Consider the following 16,974-nt stretch of genomic DNA (forward strand, 5'->3'; position numbering starts at 1 on the left):
TTTGACTGACTTACTAATGGCATTTTAACATAAAACGGGCAATGTGTGACTACAGAGTTCTGTGATTGCCCTTCAAAACCTTGCTGGAAATGAGCGTCCTGAAAGTTCTGCCCACAGAGAGGATTTTTAAACATGTCACTTATTTCCCTTTAAACTTACATACAGTAAACTTCTTTCTTGTGGTGGACAGTTCTGACGTTTCCTGGAGTCATGTGACTACCGCGATTAAGACACAGGTCTGTTCCATAAGCCCCCAAAATCCCTTGTGCTGCATCTCTGGAGTAAATCGCTTCTTCTATTCCATCCCCTGACAACCACTGTTCTGTTCTCTGTCTCCATAGCTCTGCCTTTTCCAGAATGTCGTATAAATGGAATCTTACAGGATACGGCCTTTGGGTCCAGTTTCTTTCACTGGCATTTGAGATGCATCCATGACTGTTTTGTTAGTTTGTTTTAATATGGATGGATTGCAGTTTGTTTTCCAGTTGGGCAATTATAAATGGCTCTAAGCAATCAGGGTACAGATTTTTTGTGTGAACATAGTTTTCATTTTTCTTGGGCAAAACCCTAGAACTGGGGCTGTTGGGTCACATGGTAAGTGCGTGTTTAGGTTTACGAGGAACCGTGAACCTATTCTCCAAAGTGGCTGCCAGTTTGCATCTCTACCAACAACGTATCAGACTTCCAGCTGATCCACATGCCTGCCCATCCGTGGTATTACCAGTAGTTTTTTTCCCGGCCATTCTAAGTGCTATACGGTAGTTTTAATTTGTCTTTCCCTGGTGGCTAATGATGTTGAATGTCTATTCGTGTGTTTGCTGCCGTTTTTATATCGTCTTTGGTGAAGCGTCTGTTCACGTTTTTTGTCCATTTTTTATTGAGTTGTTTGTTTACTTACATTTGAGTTTTGAGGATTCTTTGTGTATTCTGGATATAAGGACTTCATCGGATAATGTAATTTACAAATATTTTCTCCGAGTTGGTGATTTGTCCTCTCACCCTCTTACGATAGAGAGTAGCTAAAGTGAATTATTTGAGGTCCTTGCATGTACTTTTTGGAAGTAAATGAAGACCACCCAAAAGAGAACAAATAGACGCTGTTTGTTCAGCGGTGGCTCTAGCAAGGGGCTCGGCCACCGTCCCTCGTGTTTGGCAGAGCCGCAAAGGAGGCAGAGGAGTGGGCGAGCTTTACGGTGGAGAAAGGCGGGGGGCTCCACGTGAGCCCCGACTGGAGGCTGTCGGCCCGGGGAAGCCAGAGGCCGCTCCCTGGAAGCTGAGCATCGCGTGGGATGTGTCTGCAGAGCGTATTTGACTTTCTCTGGCTGGTCCTGCACTGGAAGCGGGAGCAACCATGAGAGAAGCTGGCAGTTACTGACCCGTCTTGGCCTTTCTGGGCTGATTACGGCAGAGGCTGTGGTTTGGCTTCCTGGGCTGGTCACTGCTGGGGTCGTGGGTCAGAATTCCACTGTCATCTGTCGTCTGGCCATGGTCTGTTTGTATGTTCAGTCTCTCACTTTATTTATGGCGACCAATATATATTCTGTGGCTGGGCCTTGAATAAGCAGGCTACGCCGGGGCCGGTAAGAGCCAGGGAGATGGTCCGAGAACCACTGCAGGAGGCGGTGGGCTGGGCCGCGCTGAACCTGCCTTCTCCGGGGAGTATTTGGGACTGATTGAGAGTGGCAGGACCCAGAGGGCTTCGGGGAGGAGGGAGACCAGCCCATCAGTACGTCAGTGGCCAGAGCATCTGCTGCTGGCCTTGGGGGAGCCGTGAGAGCCGGCCTTGTGGATCGTCCCACTGGCCCAGCACACTGCACCCCTGGGCTGGCCTTCCCTTCTGAGCAGCTTGGCAGGTGGGCTGCAGAGTGCCTTGTCTTCGCCGAGCCCACGCAGGGGGGGTGAGGTCCCCCACCTGATCTTGCTTTTGTGCCGTCGCTACAGCGTCTTCCTGAGAGCCCAGGGTGAGCTCAGCTTTGTCCAGCCCAGGAGGGGAGCAGATCCTGGGGAGGGGCCCGCAGGGAGCCCCGAGCCCGGTGACTGTGGAAGGGAGGCAGCAGTGTCAGCAGGGCTGTGACGTGGCTGCAATCACCCTGCTCCTCGTGGGCGCTGGGCCCTTGCTGCTGTCCAGACAGGCGTCCTGTGTGTAGCCAGATGCCCTGTCACCTTTGTCCACTGGGCTGTGGCCGCCTGTGACAGCAGTCACTCAGTGTTTGGCCGAGGGAAGCGGCCGCTGGCAGCTGGCAATCAATATTGCTGAAGTGACTGCCTTTTTGCATTTGAAATGGCATCTTTCAGTTGCAGGGACTTGCGGTGTCAGTGCAGGTCCGCAAGATCGAAGGCTGCTAGGCCACCAGCGGGAGGGCTGGTGGGAGAGCAAGGCTTTCAGAGGGGGCCCTGGGGCAGAGCACGAGGCCCTGTCCAGTGCCTTTTTCCTTCTTCTCTCTCTGCCAGGGTCATTCCGGCCTCCTCTGTGTCACTTCTTCAGGGCGTATTGGGAACCTTTGGGCTGATTATACGTGAAATGAAGGAAAGTCTGACTCTTCCCCTGATTTTTAGGGACATACGTCTTTAGCTTAAAACTTTGCTGCCCTCCGAAAGGTAAATGCATTTGGGAACATATAAGCGATTTACATCATAGTATGAATGAGCTCTGGAACTTTTCCATGCGCCAGGAGGTGGGTCAGGCAAGGCCTCCATGTCACTGAATCAGCCCCCAACCCGGCCTGGTTCCTGGGCCCTGAGATCGGGAAGGTGGGGTCGGGTGGCCTTCTCCCAGGGGGTCAGGGCGTGGGGCACAGGCCACAGGGGGAAACAGAGTCTGTAGACAGTAACTTTCTCTCCAGCCCAAGCCTGAACCTGCAGGGGCCCCAGTGTTTGTGGACAGCGGGTCTGTCTGTTCATGTGACGGAGGGAAAATGTTGACTGCTTCAATCCTGATCTCTATTTCACTGTGGGCTGGGCAGGCCGACCAGCCACTTCGGAGCCAACTGGTCCAAATGGAGTTTCTTTCTCAAGAACTCAGTGCCCTCTCCCCGCACCGCCTGCCCCGTTCGCTCTGAACAGCTGCTAAGATGCTTGGACCGCAAGGAACTGTTATTTCACAGAGAACAGATCCCTCACAAACCCTGCTCTCTACAGATCTCTGTGTCTCTCCATCTCTGTATCTCCTGCTCTAGGAATCTCAGTAATCTACTCACATGGAGTCAAGGTTGCTTCGGGATAAAGCCCAGATCTCCGACAGGGGCGTCTCCGTAGGGCTTGCTCTTCTGAACTCCTCCCTGAGAGCTACCTACCTTTGCCCCTTGGCTTCCTCTGTCCTTCTGCAAAATAGGGGTAATGGTGGAGAGAGGCAGGCCAACTGTAAGAGGCAGGACACGTCATCCTGAGCTGTCTGCAAGTGTGAGGTGTGTCATTCGTGGTGGTGGCAGTGCTACCACTGTTCTTAGGACGTTGGGACTGCGTGTGCACCATGCACTTTTTAATTTTTTTTTTAAGCATGCACTTTTTTTTTTTGCTCTACGCGGGCCTCTCACTGTTGTGGCCTCTCCCGTCGCGGAGCACAGGCTCCGGACGCGCAGGCTCAGCGGCCATGGCTCACGGGCCCAGCCGCTCCACGGCATGTGGGATCTTCCCTGACCGGGGCACAAACCCGTGTCCCCTGCATTGGCAGGCGGACTCTCAACCACTGCGCCACCAGGGAAGCCCACCATGCACTTTAAAGAGGATCTTTATGGAATTTATTTGAGGGGAAGGAAAAGATTAGTCAAGTGAAGAAACCCTGGCCCTAAGAGACAGACCCTCGGAAGTACCATCCTCCATCAGCTTCTGACTTGCGTCTCCCGTTGGTAAACGGGGGAGACTGTCTTTCCCCCACACAGTGGCCACTGCGGTCATCGTGTTAAATATAGTTAAAATAAATTCCGTCTGAGGAAGTATCCCTGCTGTTCTGGAATGTCTGGCTCTGGACAGCACCACCTGATTTCATATGGAAGCTTTTTGGACAGTGTAGAAATGCTGCTCGGAAGTACCATTTGGGGAGAAGTCTGCTAGGGGGCTTCTAACGCGGCTTCTGCTCGTCGCCAGGCTGGCCAACACGGGGCATCTGGAGAGGACTGGGGTCCTGGGGGGTAAGCAGCTCTCAAGGGGCTGTTCCTCCCCCTCGTGGCGCCGAGCTGCGAGGCACGGCAGGCCCTGGGCAGTGGGGTCCCCGGCAGCACGCGGCCGGCTGCCCCACAGGCCTTCAGCTGCCCCTGTCCCGTTGCCCCTCCGTGTCCCAGGCTGAGCCCTTGGCCCGACACCAGCTCCACGGCCCGGGCCCCCGGCTGTCTTGTGCCCTGAGTCCCTTGCTTGGAATATGTGTGCGTTTGGACTCCGAGCCTTCCTTCTTTCCATCCCCCAACGTTCCCATCCCTGCCTCTGTGTGAACCCCCTGCCCGCTGGAAGGTTGGGTGGCACCAGGGTAGCGTGGAAAGAGACGTTAATGCCGACGGGAGCGTCCCTTCGAGGGCCTGGGCCAGGAGTCACACAGCTGGGCCCACCTCACCCCTGGCCAGGGACCCCCCCACTCACAATTTTAGAAAAACGAAGCCTCTAGGAGCTCAGGGCTGGTGGTCCATTCTTGACCCTCCGCTCTTCCCCTGGCGTCCTGGCGGGAGGGAACGCCCTGGATTCACAGCTTGATCACAGGGCGGCTGTGAGTGTAAAGGCCTCGCGTCTTCCCCTTTCCTACAGGGGATGGCCTGTGTGTTGTTGTCCGTTTGTTATCGTTGTTCTTAGTTGTTTGCATGCGAGGTCTCTATTTGGGGCCGACCTGTCCCAGAGCCAACCTTGGGGCACCATGTGTCTCAGAGGCCAGAACGCCTGCTGCTTGATGGTACCCAGAGCTGGGAGAGCTCGGCACGGCAAAACAGAGAGCGGGCCCACAGCGCATCAGACCCAGATGCTAACGGCTTTATTCTGACTCTCTGCGCTTATGCACATGCGTCTCTTTTCCCTGGAGATCTTCGAGTTGGCTGGATGGCTACTTTGACTGCCAGATTCAAAAAGAAAAGGCCCATAAAATTCACAAATGCACAGTCACATGTGTAGTTTTTGCTCAGCTGCGTCTCTGAGTGACCTAAATGTGGGCACTGGGGCCCGTCTTCGCTGTTTGACTGTTTAAGGCTCAGAAGTGCCCAGATTTCCAGTGCACAGAATCATCCCAATTCCATGGATAGAGCAAAGGGGCTGGAGTTTGGGTTAAAGAAAATAATGCATCCCAATTTAATTTATAAAACGTTATGTTTTCTTTCAGCAAGAACACTTCCTAGGTACACATCAGTGAGGGCAGTGGTATTAACAAAGATACCTGATATGTAGCAAAGAGAGCTAAGCCTTCAGTAGTTGAACCTTCAGACAGTTTCTTTTCTCAGCCTTTTACATTCTGAGTCAGAAAATCTTAACCTACAATTTCTTTTGTTGGGAATGAGTTGTGCATTGCTCCTGGCTGGGATTCCAAGTGTAACATGAACCGATGATGTCAAGAGCTTCCATGACCTTGATCACAGGTCTGCTCATCCTGTGGAGTGTGGATCCGACCAACCCTTGGAGAGAGGTGACTGTTTTCTCACTGAGGACTCCTGGGTTCCCTAGGCGCTGGGTCCCTGAGCCTGCAGCACTCTTAAGTCCAGCCATACCTCGTTTTATTGCGCTTCACGGTTTTGCACTTTGCAGATACTGTGTTTTTTACAAATTGAAGATTGCAGCAGCCCTGCATTGATCAAGTCCACTGACACCATTTTCCCAACAGCATTATTTTAAAATGAAAGTATGTCCACTGTTTTTTTAGACATAAGGCTATTGCATGTTTAATACACTACAGTACAGTAGTGGGAAACCAAAAAATCTGTGTGCGTTGTCTTATGGCAATATTTGCTTTCTTGTGCTGGGCTGGAACCAAACCCGCAGGGCCTCCGAGTTATTCTTGCAGAAGATTGAATGCTCCAGTTTGGGGAAAATAGTGGTGAAACCGAGAATTTGGTTGCTTTTGGATCTGAAAAATATTTTGTCATGCTGTTTCTATATTTACATGTGGTTTTCAAATATGCCTCCTAAAATATAGCATTAATTTCTTTTGTTCATAGTGCAAAAAAGCATCAAGTGTTTGGAAAGACTCAAACTTCTGACAAATAAGCTGTTTACTCTTCAGTTTGGTCTTACTGAGAAATTTTAACCTTTTTTTTTTTTTTTCAGTATTAACATGTGGAATTTTAGTCCTAAAGTGATAAGCTTGAGCTAGCTATTCAAAATACTCAGTATATCCCTCTGTTAGGTCATTTCAGTAAGCCTTTTAAAAGCAGACAGTGTTTTTTAATGGCATTTTAGTATCACAAAGAAAAATTTTTTTATTTCATCTTTTATTTCAAAAACTCACATGAAGAACTTACTGTCTCATAGTGTGGGAAAACAGAACACTGTTGTTCTTTTCTTTGCATAACACACATAGTTTGCCTCTGTGACTTGATAATATGCACTATTTTTATTATATTCTTCAAGCTGGAGTCAAGACCAGAGGCCCTCAATTCCCCAAGAGTGAACAGTGTGTATAAATCAGGCTTCAGATGCGACCTCTCGTCTGCCCCAGCAGAGCGGGCTTCCACACTCCTCCTCTGGTCTATATCACTGCTCAGCAGGTAATTATGGAATAAATGTAACATCTCTTCTCTTGCAGCATGAGTTCTCAAGATGTCCCTGCTGACTCTGAGTTGTCCATTGTGTGTTCTGGGGGCAGCGTGCTGTCCAGTGTGCCTCTCACACGAATGCAGAGTTGGTTTGAGCTCTGCATACGAGGGGGCTTTGCCCAACCGTGCAGCAAGACGCCTGTGAGAGCACACAGGTGAGGATAACCGTCATTAATATCAGTGACATCCCAGAGTGACGTCACTGAGGAATTTCGCCCATTGCTTCTTCTCATTTCCTGACCATGAGATCTAACTAGTGGCCAGATTTACACACTTCTCAATAAGTGTGACTTGACCTATTTCTGCAGGGAAAGCTCTGCTCTTGAGTGCTGTTTCTGCAGTTTTGGTCTCTTTTCCCCCCGATGCCTTCATGCCACTAATTGCGATTGTTTTATCAAAGACACTGGATCTGGCGATGCACATATTGGCAGGTCAATAAGAGTCAATTTTCAGTTAATCCTCATCTTACTTCCTAATAGCTCTTGACAATTTTGGATGCTTGATAGACATCCTCTGTTGCAGATTCACTTTTTATGACGTATGCTTGTGTTGAAGTCGGTTCATTATTTACATTCACTGTGCCGGAATAGCTAGGTCATTAGTTTCGTTTTAAAAGTTTAAACAGTGATAAATATTAAAACTACTCTTTATTTTAAAAATATAATAAATTTACTTTATATTTAGTAAATATTAACACATTATTAACTATTAAAATTATTTAAAAATTTGAACTTTTGGGTCATTGATACATTTTGGGTATTGGGGAGACAACACAGCATAATTGCAGCAATAAACATCCGTGTGATGAATGTAACCGACACACAATTAGTTTGAAAACGTTCTAGGCGAGGTGTTGGCGCTGTTTCCTGAATATTACCTGAGAACTGACCAGTGAGATTCCTCTAGGGCACGCACTTTAAGAAAACACCAGTTAGTAAAAACTTAAGGAGATTTCTGAGTCAATCATAATATAAATTGTAAATTTGTGAGGTGGTGTGTATGAAACAGTCTCATCACTTTTCCTATTCAACCACGAAACCGTCAGCAGATCACCTGATAGCTGGGAAGCACGACCACGTACTTCACATTTGTTAGATCACGTTAACCTCCATGGCAGGCTGCGAAAGCCGACGTTATCACCGTTTATAGATAAGAGCCACCAGGCCTCCTGGTGACCACAGGGCAGGGAAAAGCTGAGGCTCGCCTGCCCTGGGCACACTTGCTGCCTTCCAGCAGAATCGCTGGCAGACTTCGGACTCCGGAGGGGAAGACACAGGGAGGAAGGTTGGATCTTAGGAGAGAAGCTGTGAGGTGTCCCTGGGCACGTCCTCCTCTGTGGCCTGAAGGGGGGACAGGAAAGTAGGCTGGATCGCACTGCTCAAATGCAAACATAAATACGCTCCAGGTGTGAGCTGAACCGTGGCTGTCCATCCAGCCCAAAGAGCAAACACCCTCTGAAAACCTGTGTTTCCTCTTAAAAGTGCATGCAATTTTGTTTTCTAGTGCATAATTTATCCTCCTGGTATTAATGTTAAGATATTTTAAATTACAATAGATTGAAATGGGAGCTTTTAGACTATGCCTGGTGCTCAGACCCGCCCAGTACATGCCTGTTACTTCCGGGATAAAGGTGTCCAGCTCTAGCTCGATTAGCCCCGAATATGTAATTCGGTGATTCTGCAGTAGGGTTTGAAAAGGTTAAAAAAAAAAAAAAGAAATCAATCCGACTTTCTCATTGATGTAATGGAGTGGTGTAGGCAGCTGACCAACTCGATCTGGGTGGCCTGGGACTTTCTGGTTTTAGCATGAATGTCTGAAGTCCTCGAGACGCCTCAGTCCAGAAAACCAGGATGGCAGGTGAGCCTAGCAGAGGGTGTGGGGAGAACCTCTCCTGCACAAGTAGCTTTAATTCTGCCGTGTGACGCTTCCTCCCGAGCTCAGCTCGGGGAGCAGGTAGTGGTCTTGTCTTCATTTTCCCAGGGCAGATGTGCCGGGAGGTTATTTTGAAAGGCAGGCAGTCCATGAAAGACACACAGACCCATGTGACGATAAGGTTTCGGCCTAATACAATGAATAAATTGCTCATTTTTGAATTGTATAAATATAGTTCATTCCAGGCAAAGCTGCCTCTCTCTCTCATGCTGTCGGGGCCTATTAAAATTTGGATTATCACTTGTCTGTGGCAGCTTTAACTCTTCCAGTTACTTCTTTCTAATATTTTAATGTGTAACATTCATAAACCCACAGCTCGTGTCTACTCATCACGGCTCCTGTCTTTCTTGAAGTCCCTGCCGCCCTATTTAGATTATTTTAGCAGCTCTTCACACTTCTGCCCCCTCTGTCTGTCCCTGCACGGAGGGAGGAGAAACTTGGATGTCAGAAGCCACCAGATGTTATGCCACCAGCAGGACCACATCCTTGGGCAGAAGTGTGGGGATTACACTCAACCCCCCAAGAGGTTTGAATGTCCCCACCCTCAGTCTCTTTCTGTCTCCATCTCATTTCCTCCCAAGAAATTAAACCTAGTTTTAGTTAAGAACTTGGAAGGGGTTAAAGTTCTTTTTTTCCCCAGAGTTGCCCCTATTTTTAAAATTTGGATCCAGCCATGGATTCAAGCAGTTAGCCAAGCTCTACTGTCTTTGCCGCCTCTCCAACTTCACAGGTGAAAACGTGAGGCTGTACTCAGAGGCGGGAGACCATTTGGTGATCTTTTCGGTAACTACAGCCACAAGAGGGGAAGAAAAGAACAATACCTAATAGATCCAACTCCTGGGTCCAAGCAGACAGTTTAACCCTTGGGTCATCGCGTTTGTATTCCACTTATTGGATTGTTAATAGATTTTCTTCATTTGTGTGAGACGTTGCAAATGATGTGTGGAGGCCGGCCGGTTCCTCCAGCGCCGGGACCAGAGGTCCACCTGTAAGGAGACGGCGTTAAAAGCTGCTGCAGTTGTTGTCTCCTGACAACATCCCAGCTGTAGACTAGCAATCGCAATCCTCGGGTGGCAGTTTTAATTATCGGCACCGGCGATACCATCAGCAAGTGTGTAATTACGTGTCAGTGTCCTGGCTGTTGGGTATGAAAAGTGGAACCAGTGAAATGATGATTGTGGAAGCGGTAGACTCATATTTAAACAATTCAAAATGTGTAACTGGCAGTGTCATTAAACAGAGACAGTCTGACCCCAGCTGTCACTTACTTTTCCTTATGCAGATTTGTTCGTGCTGTCTGTCAAAAGAGCTCCATGGGCTGAAATGGGACAGAAGAGGTGACATAATTCTCAGAGCAAAGAGGGCTGCTCTCCTTAACTCCGCAGAGGCGTTCTTTTAGCCTAAACAAATATGACGGCGAAACTGTAAATAAACCGAGACCATTACAGGAAACTCTATAGACTTTTGCTGATGAATACACAAAAGCAGGGTATCAACAGACATCCCGGCCTTAAAAACTGTGAGTCAAGCCTGCCCGATTACCAGGCACTTAAAGAATAAGCACTGTGATAATTAGAAGGGTTTATTTTTGAAGAAGACAATGAGATGACCCTTTTAGTTGTAGACTAAAATTTTGAGTCCAAGATGAAAAAATAAATGGGAAGCTCATTTTGGAAAATGCTTGGTATCAACAAAGAGAAGTGTGATTGGATGAAATTACGACACAGATTTCAACTTCAGTCTGGCTTAGGTTATAAGCTGTTATGGCCTCAGATGCCTTGAATCCAGTTTAGAAAACTGAAATACGTACGCTAAATAAATGAAGGTTAAAAATAGACCTGAGTGGCTTTCTAAGAATGGTGCGTTAAAAGTAAGGAATAATCAAATTTCTGCCAACGTAATTACATAGTTGTGTAGCCTACCAACTTACACACTTCCGGGAGATGGGAGAAATGCACGTTTGCTCTCAAAAGCCTTCATTTACTGGTACTCGAAAAAAGAGCTGGGTAACCAAGGGTTAAGTCTGCATGCATGCAAAAACAAATGAAAGGAGAGTTTATAAACTGAACTGTGGAGGTTAAGTGCCAGGGTTAAACTAACACAATGAACTGTGAACACAAAGAAAAATGTTTCTTTAATTTTTAAAATGTTTGCATTTCTCATAATAAACTGAACTTGCAGTTGCATACAAACAACATCATTTCATACCCTGAAGACACTACAATTTAAAGCTTTTGGAACTCAAACTGATTCTGGAAGCAATGCTACCACTACAGAGGGGCTGTGGCCATTGTGATCTTCTGAAGGGCATCCAATCACACTTCTAGTAGCACGTTTGCAAGCAAACGCGGGCTCCTGCACACACACAGGTAGGAGGCGTTTCAAACAGGGTCAACTTTGCATTTATTTCTAGTTTCAAAGGTAAAGTTACTGATTTCCTCACAGGCTAACGGAAGCCATATTAATTGCCATGGTACGTTCAGATTTGAAAGTAGTACATAGGCACATGTTAAACCCTCTAAGGATTAATTTGTATTTTATCAGCTGTGAAAAGGGTAATTTTTTACATATCTTGACTTAAGAGGTAGCCTTATTAGGCGTTCACTGGAAAACAAATTCTGCATATATTTTGTAGCAAGGTTTTAAACAAAATCATTTTTTTTCCTCCTCAAAAGTAGTAGAGTGCGACTAGGGAAGCAATTAGTATTTGTATCTTAGACAAACGCGGTTTTGGAGTTTTCTTGCTTATAAATATTTGTACGGCTGGTTAAAGGAAAGAATGATAGAAAATGACGTCCTGTTATGTATTTTATCATAGTGGACACGGGGGTTTAAGGGGTTTCAGACCACGTTGTGTGCCTGTTGTGTGAATTGTCAAGCTACGGTGACAATTCTGTGTTATTTTTTGGGAGAGAGCATCCCGGGTTGCTAACATTCTTGCTGGGGTGGCTGTGGAGCTGCAGGTGGAAGGCACGGTGTGTGGGATCCCACTGCTGGATCCCTTGGTTGCTGGTGGAGAAGCCTGTGGCCTCGGCCAGCGTTGGTGAATTCCTTCCTCTGCCTTCTGTGGGCATGGCTGGTGGGCTCGGGTTCTCATTATCTCAGGGAAGTGGGGTCATCTGAGAAGAGCCCGCTTTTCTTATGTGGAAGCAAGGGATAGAAACCGAAAAGTTTATCAACAAACCCATGTTTCTGATGACGTTTTCCTCTGGAAAGAGGACTGGTTTCAATGGTGCTTATCGTATTTTCACCCCCAAAATATTAAGTGGCCCAGTTAAATCAAGGAACATAGTGAAAAAAAAAATTATTCTCTGCAACATGCTTCGTCGAATGGCTTGTCCTGTTTTATTTGAAAGGTCCCCAGAGAGATCACTCCCACAACTTCTTTTGGAAGTCTGTTCTGCAATCTAATAGATCGTATTGTCAAATGCTTTGTTAAACTTTTACCGGAAGATGTGTATTGCTCTCAGCATTGGCGGTTCTTGAAATTCTATCAGGGAAGTGCAATCAAATTGGTCTCCCATGACTTGTTCCTTGGTTGACGTGGAATGGGTTCCCCTCTGCTTCTGGCATTTTCCAGGGAGGGGAGCCTCCCCTTCCTTTAAGCCTCCTATGGGCACCGTGTTCATCATCGGGAAGAGATTGTCTCAGGGAGCATGGCCCGTGATTTCCTTTCAATTTTGACAAATCGTGCCCCATGAATTTAAACTTCCAGAGATGGAATGCGCCTACCCCTTCGTGCTAGAAATCCCTAACTCGGGAAATTGTACACATTCACTGGGGTTCAGCTTCCGTGCCGGGTGGTTTGGCCCACTTTTCCCTTTCAGATGACTTTGTGTGACTGAGCTATTTTAAATGATTCTCCCCTGCCTCTAGTTTGCTTCTGAACTGAAAAAGTTTTTATCTGCAAATAAATAGCTGATCCATCCCAGGAGTTTGCTGCGTCCTACATGCTCCCTTCCTCTGGAAGCTCCAATGGACTTTTGACTAATGAGGTGACCTTAAGAGGAGTCCTTGCCTGGATGTCCAGTGTGGCCGGCCGTGGTGATGACAAGTGTGAATTGCACACAAGGAAATGGCCTCACACAGTTGCTTCTGATGTCAGTGCTTGGCCAGTAAGCCTGTCCTGCTCAGGCTCAGGCCCCAAATAACCTCCATCACCGTATATTAACGGGATTCAGGCCAAGTGTTAAGTGCCCATTATCACGTGTCACCACGCCATTAAGAGTTACGCAGTACTGATGATTTTAGGCATTGGTACTTGACTGTCCTCTGTCAGGAGAAGATAGGTTTAAAATGAATGAATTTCAATTCTGCCTCTGAGGCAAATTCTTACCAATCTACAGAAAAGGGCATGTGACATATTTGACCCATGGGTTCCCTAGAATATTATTTTTCAATGAAAGCTTTAAAGGAGAAACAAATGAAAAAGAAAAGGAAAAAACCCAAAGAGTTCTTCTGTAAGCACTAGGCTTTCTCAAGAATCCAGGAGCTTCTAGACTCTTCATCCTCAACGTGTGGGCAGACCACCCAGCTTCCTCCTTCTCTCTCATTTCTACTTCCCGGTGTCCCCGGCCTCCACCTGTGCCCCCAGCTCCTCTGGGGCTCCGGTCCTGGCATCCTCGGGAACGTGGCTCTCCCTGAATGTGGCGCGCCAGGCTGGGGCAGGAGCCGGAAGGGTGTCCAGGAGCCCATCTGATGGGGTTCTGGAGGGACCCTGCCTTACCCGCTGCCGCTGGAGGCCGTGTCCGAGGGAGACTGTTCAGGCGCCTCGTCAGCCGTTGTACCACCTTAAGTATTTTCCTCAGACTGGAAAGTTGCCATAATTATAATGTTTTGTTCATTTCATTTCAGTCATTACTATTCTGTGGGAATGATAGTGAACCCCACTGGAGCATATTGAGGTTGTCATGATGAACTCTCCAGACTAGATGTCTTCATGGGGTCTGTTGACTTACCCCATGAATATTATGAGGATTGCTAAGACCACTGCATCAGACGATGTCACCAGAATGTCATTGGGGATCTGAAATAATATTTCACCTGTGCCGACCGATCAAAGCTCTCTGAGGCCCGTCAGCCAGGAGGGCGGCAATCTTGTCTCAGCAGCATTCTACCAGCCACAGACCTCCAGGGCTGAGAAAAGACATGCTTTTAACTGCTGAAATACTCCATCGCCTTTTCCGATGAAAGCATGTCACTGCAAGGCACAGTTGTGTACAGGACAGCATGCGTTTCGAGTTACATATTCTCTTTTATTTCTGTATCAAACAAGATATCTAGTATCCAGTCTATTTAATTGATGGGATGAAGCTGGGTTCATTTTGGGATGTCATCCTTCTTCATTACGCCTCGGGTTTTCCTCATCATGAGCTTCCTCAGAGGACAGAGACAAATATCTGGTTTTCACAAGGACGAGGTGTCCGTTGAAGGCATTTTAAACACTGCCCTCAGCGACTGCAGTCAACATTTTAAATATGGAACAATTACACACTAAAACGGCATGAGAAACGTGCTTTCTAGAGAGATCGCTATTGCATCTCCATGGCAGGTGCAATATGTAGAGAGAAATGTTCTTTCCCTAGACTTTACCCATTTGTAAGCAAATAAAATAACTGTTAACCTAGAAATCACATCCTGGGTGTGTATCATCACCTAAGTATTGCTGGAAGTTTTCTTCCAAGTTGTGTGAGTCTTAGCTTCCTTAGTATTTTATAATTAATGACAGATTTGCAGTTTATTTTTTTTTTCTGCTTACAAAGAAAACTCGGGCTTCTTCCAGAAAATTCTCAAAGTACAGAAAAGTAAGAAGCAGCAGCCCATGCCCTCAATTCTACCCGTTGAAGGCTGTCAAGTGAAGGGCTGTATTTTTGGCTAATGTGATAAGCTTTTAAAGTTTCAAAAACAATGTCTCGAACTAGTACGGTTTTTATTCTCTCATCTTAAGATATTTGTGACTTCATTTTAAAAGCTTTCCATATGATCGATGAAGTGCCCAGGATTGCTGGGAATACCTTAACTCATTCATCTTCAACATTTCCTGAAAAGCCTGAATTTAAGCTCTGTGCGAGTGCTGACACCATTTTTTATTTCATCAGGAATCTGTCTTTATTTAGCTTGCATCTGGGGCTGACGTGACATATCAGGACCAGATGAAGTGGAGTGGAGGAGCCTGGGCCCAACCAGTGGAGCAAAGGTACCGAGCTACGGCTGGGTGGCATCGAGGTTGACGGCCCGGGGCCTCTATGATTGGTGTCTGGGCCACACAGAGGGAGCCGTGCACAGATTTTCACGCCAAAACGGGCCATGGTCACAGTCACCTAAGAGGTCGCTGTGTCTGCTTGAGGACCCCACACCTAAACCCTCTTGGATAGGGTTTACCACTTAATTGTGTGCATATTGCTTTCCAGGAAATTTGGAAGGAATTGTGGCTGGCTCCGTTCAAAGGCATTGGTTTGTTTCTCAAGGATGTTTGCAGAAGTAACTTGGATGAAAAGGACTCCTTTAAAACTCCTTTGAAACCTCTCTTATCAGCCAACAGAAGTCCTTCTCATCAATTTTGGGGTTTTTACTAAATCTCAGAAGCTATCACCTGACACAAAAAAATCAAGTGCAGATGCAGGCTGTGCGTGAAGACGTCACACGTCCAGGAGAAAAGTCGGAGGGGTCTCTGGGGCCCCCTGGGAGGTTTCTTCTGGGGGGTGAGTCACGGCCGTGGGAGTGACTGTGGGCTGCATGTCATTGCCTCCCAAGCACAAGCGTGTTCAATAACATCTGAGGTGTGCACACTTGGACTCAGGGTGATGCGTGGAGGAGAGACCAGTTCTGAGGCACCATTTTCAGGGAGGTCAGGGACAGAGAGGAAGACCCAGAGCAGGAAATGTGGACCTTTTCTCATTTCAGGGGCAGGATTCTGCCCCATCTAGGATCTCTAGCGTGGAGAGTGAGGTCAGGGATGCCAACCCCTGGTCACTGCAGTGGCTGTCCACGCTTTAGAGGGGCCACGGTGTGGCTGGAATCTGAGCGCAAGCTGCCAACTGTCAGTAAACCTGGGGGTAAGGAAGCAGGAACTGTCCCCACGCAGCTGCAGAGCATCCAGCAGGCCCTGACGTGGCACCACGTTTAGACCAGGGCATCAGGGAATGCAGGAGGGACAGGCTCGGAGCAGCAGGTGGAGGGGCTGCCACGACACTGAGGACGCAGTTGGACAGCGGGGCCCAGAGAAGGCGAAAGCCACTGGGGTTATGTAACCGGAAGAAAAGAAAGCTGGAAGCAAATGAAGAAGCAGCCCGGGTGCAAACAGAAGGTGTGTATGCGTGCATGTGTGTGTGTGTGTATGTGCTTGTATATGCATGCATGCATGTGTGTGTGTGTTAAGGGATTTTTTTTCATAGAAATAGGAACGATTTATTCAGAAAAGTGAAAAATAAACAACAAGGGGCTTCCCTGGTGGCGCAGTGGTTGAGGGTCTGCCTGCCGATGCAGGGGACACGGGTTCGTGCCCTGGTCCGGGAAGATCCCACATGCCGCGGAGCAACTAAGCCTGTGTGCCATGGCCGCCGAGCCTGCACGTCTGGAGCCTGCGCGTCTGGAGCCTGTGCTCCGCAACGGGAGAGGCCACAACAGTGAGAGGCCCGCGTACCGCAAAAAAAAAAAAATAAAAAAATAAAAAAATAAACAACAAGGTCCTACCGTATAGCACAGGGAAGTACATTCAATATTTTGGGATAAACCGTAATGGAAAAGAATATTAAAAAGAATGTATATATACGTATAACTGAGTCACTTTGCTGTACAGCAGAAATTAACACAACATTGTAAATCAACTATACTTCAATAAAAAAATTTTAAAAAGTTAAATGCTGCTCTCACAATTTCTTCACACCCACGAAGGATATAAAGTTCTTCTAAAATAAGTGCGTAGTCAAAAGATGTCTACTGAAAATAACTCATGCGTTTTCCCCCCCTCAGCCTCGCGTTCTCCTTCCTCAGACCCTGACTCCCAGGTCCAAGCTCCTGATGCACAGCCGTGTTCATGACACGTGTCACACACTCGTACACTTTCCTCAGACCTTCTGGTCTGCTTCTCTGTGGTTCCCCACTTTAATTTTCTCAGAAGGGAAAATCAGTTCCACCGGGTGGAAACGAACCTCGCGTGGACCTCTAATGGCCTCAGTCAGAAGTCCCGTTCGGCACAAGTGATTTAGTCACTAACACGAGTTTCATTGTAAAGCTCTTGCCTGGTTCCAGTCTCTTGCCCAGCACTTCGATCAATAAGGTGTTATTTGCTTCTGCAACCTCGGCCAGCTGTTTCCTGGTTTTG

General features: G+C 47.4%; 1 long non-coding RNA gene across 1 annotated transcript; it reads left to right on the plus strand.

Moving 5' to 3' along the window:
- Window positions 1-9,003: 9,003 nt before the first annotated feature.
- On the plus strand, window positions 9,004-16,484 carry LOC137208366 (uncharacterized). Its single transcript, XR_010935612.1, has 3 exons — window positions 9,004-9,177; window positions 9,934-10,170; window positions 13,506-16,484. It is a non-coding gene; the product is annotated as an uncharacterized lncRNA (long non-coding RNA).
- Window positions 16,485-16,974: the final 490 nt, after the last annotated feature.

The sequence above is a fragment of the Pseudorca crassidens genome, chromosome 16, assembly GCF_039906515.1.
Source record: "Pseudorca crassidens isolate mPseCra1 chromosome 16, mPseCra1.hap1, whole genome shotgun sequence".
Taxonomy (NCBI): domain Eukaryota; kingdom Metazoa; phylum Chordata; class Mammalia; order Artiodactyla; family Delphinidae; genus Pseudorca; species Pseudorca crassidens.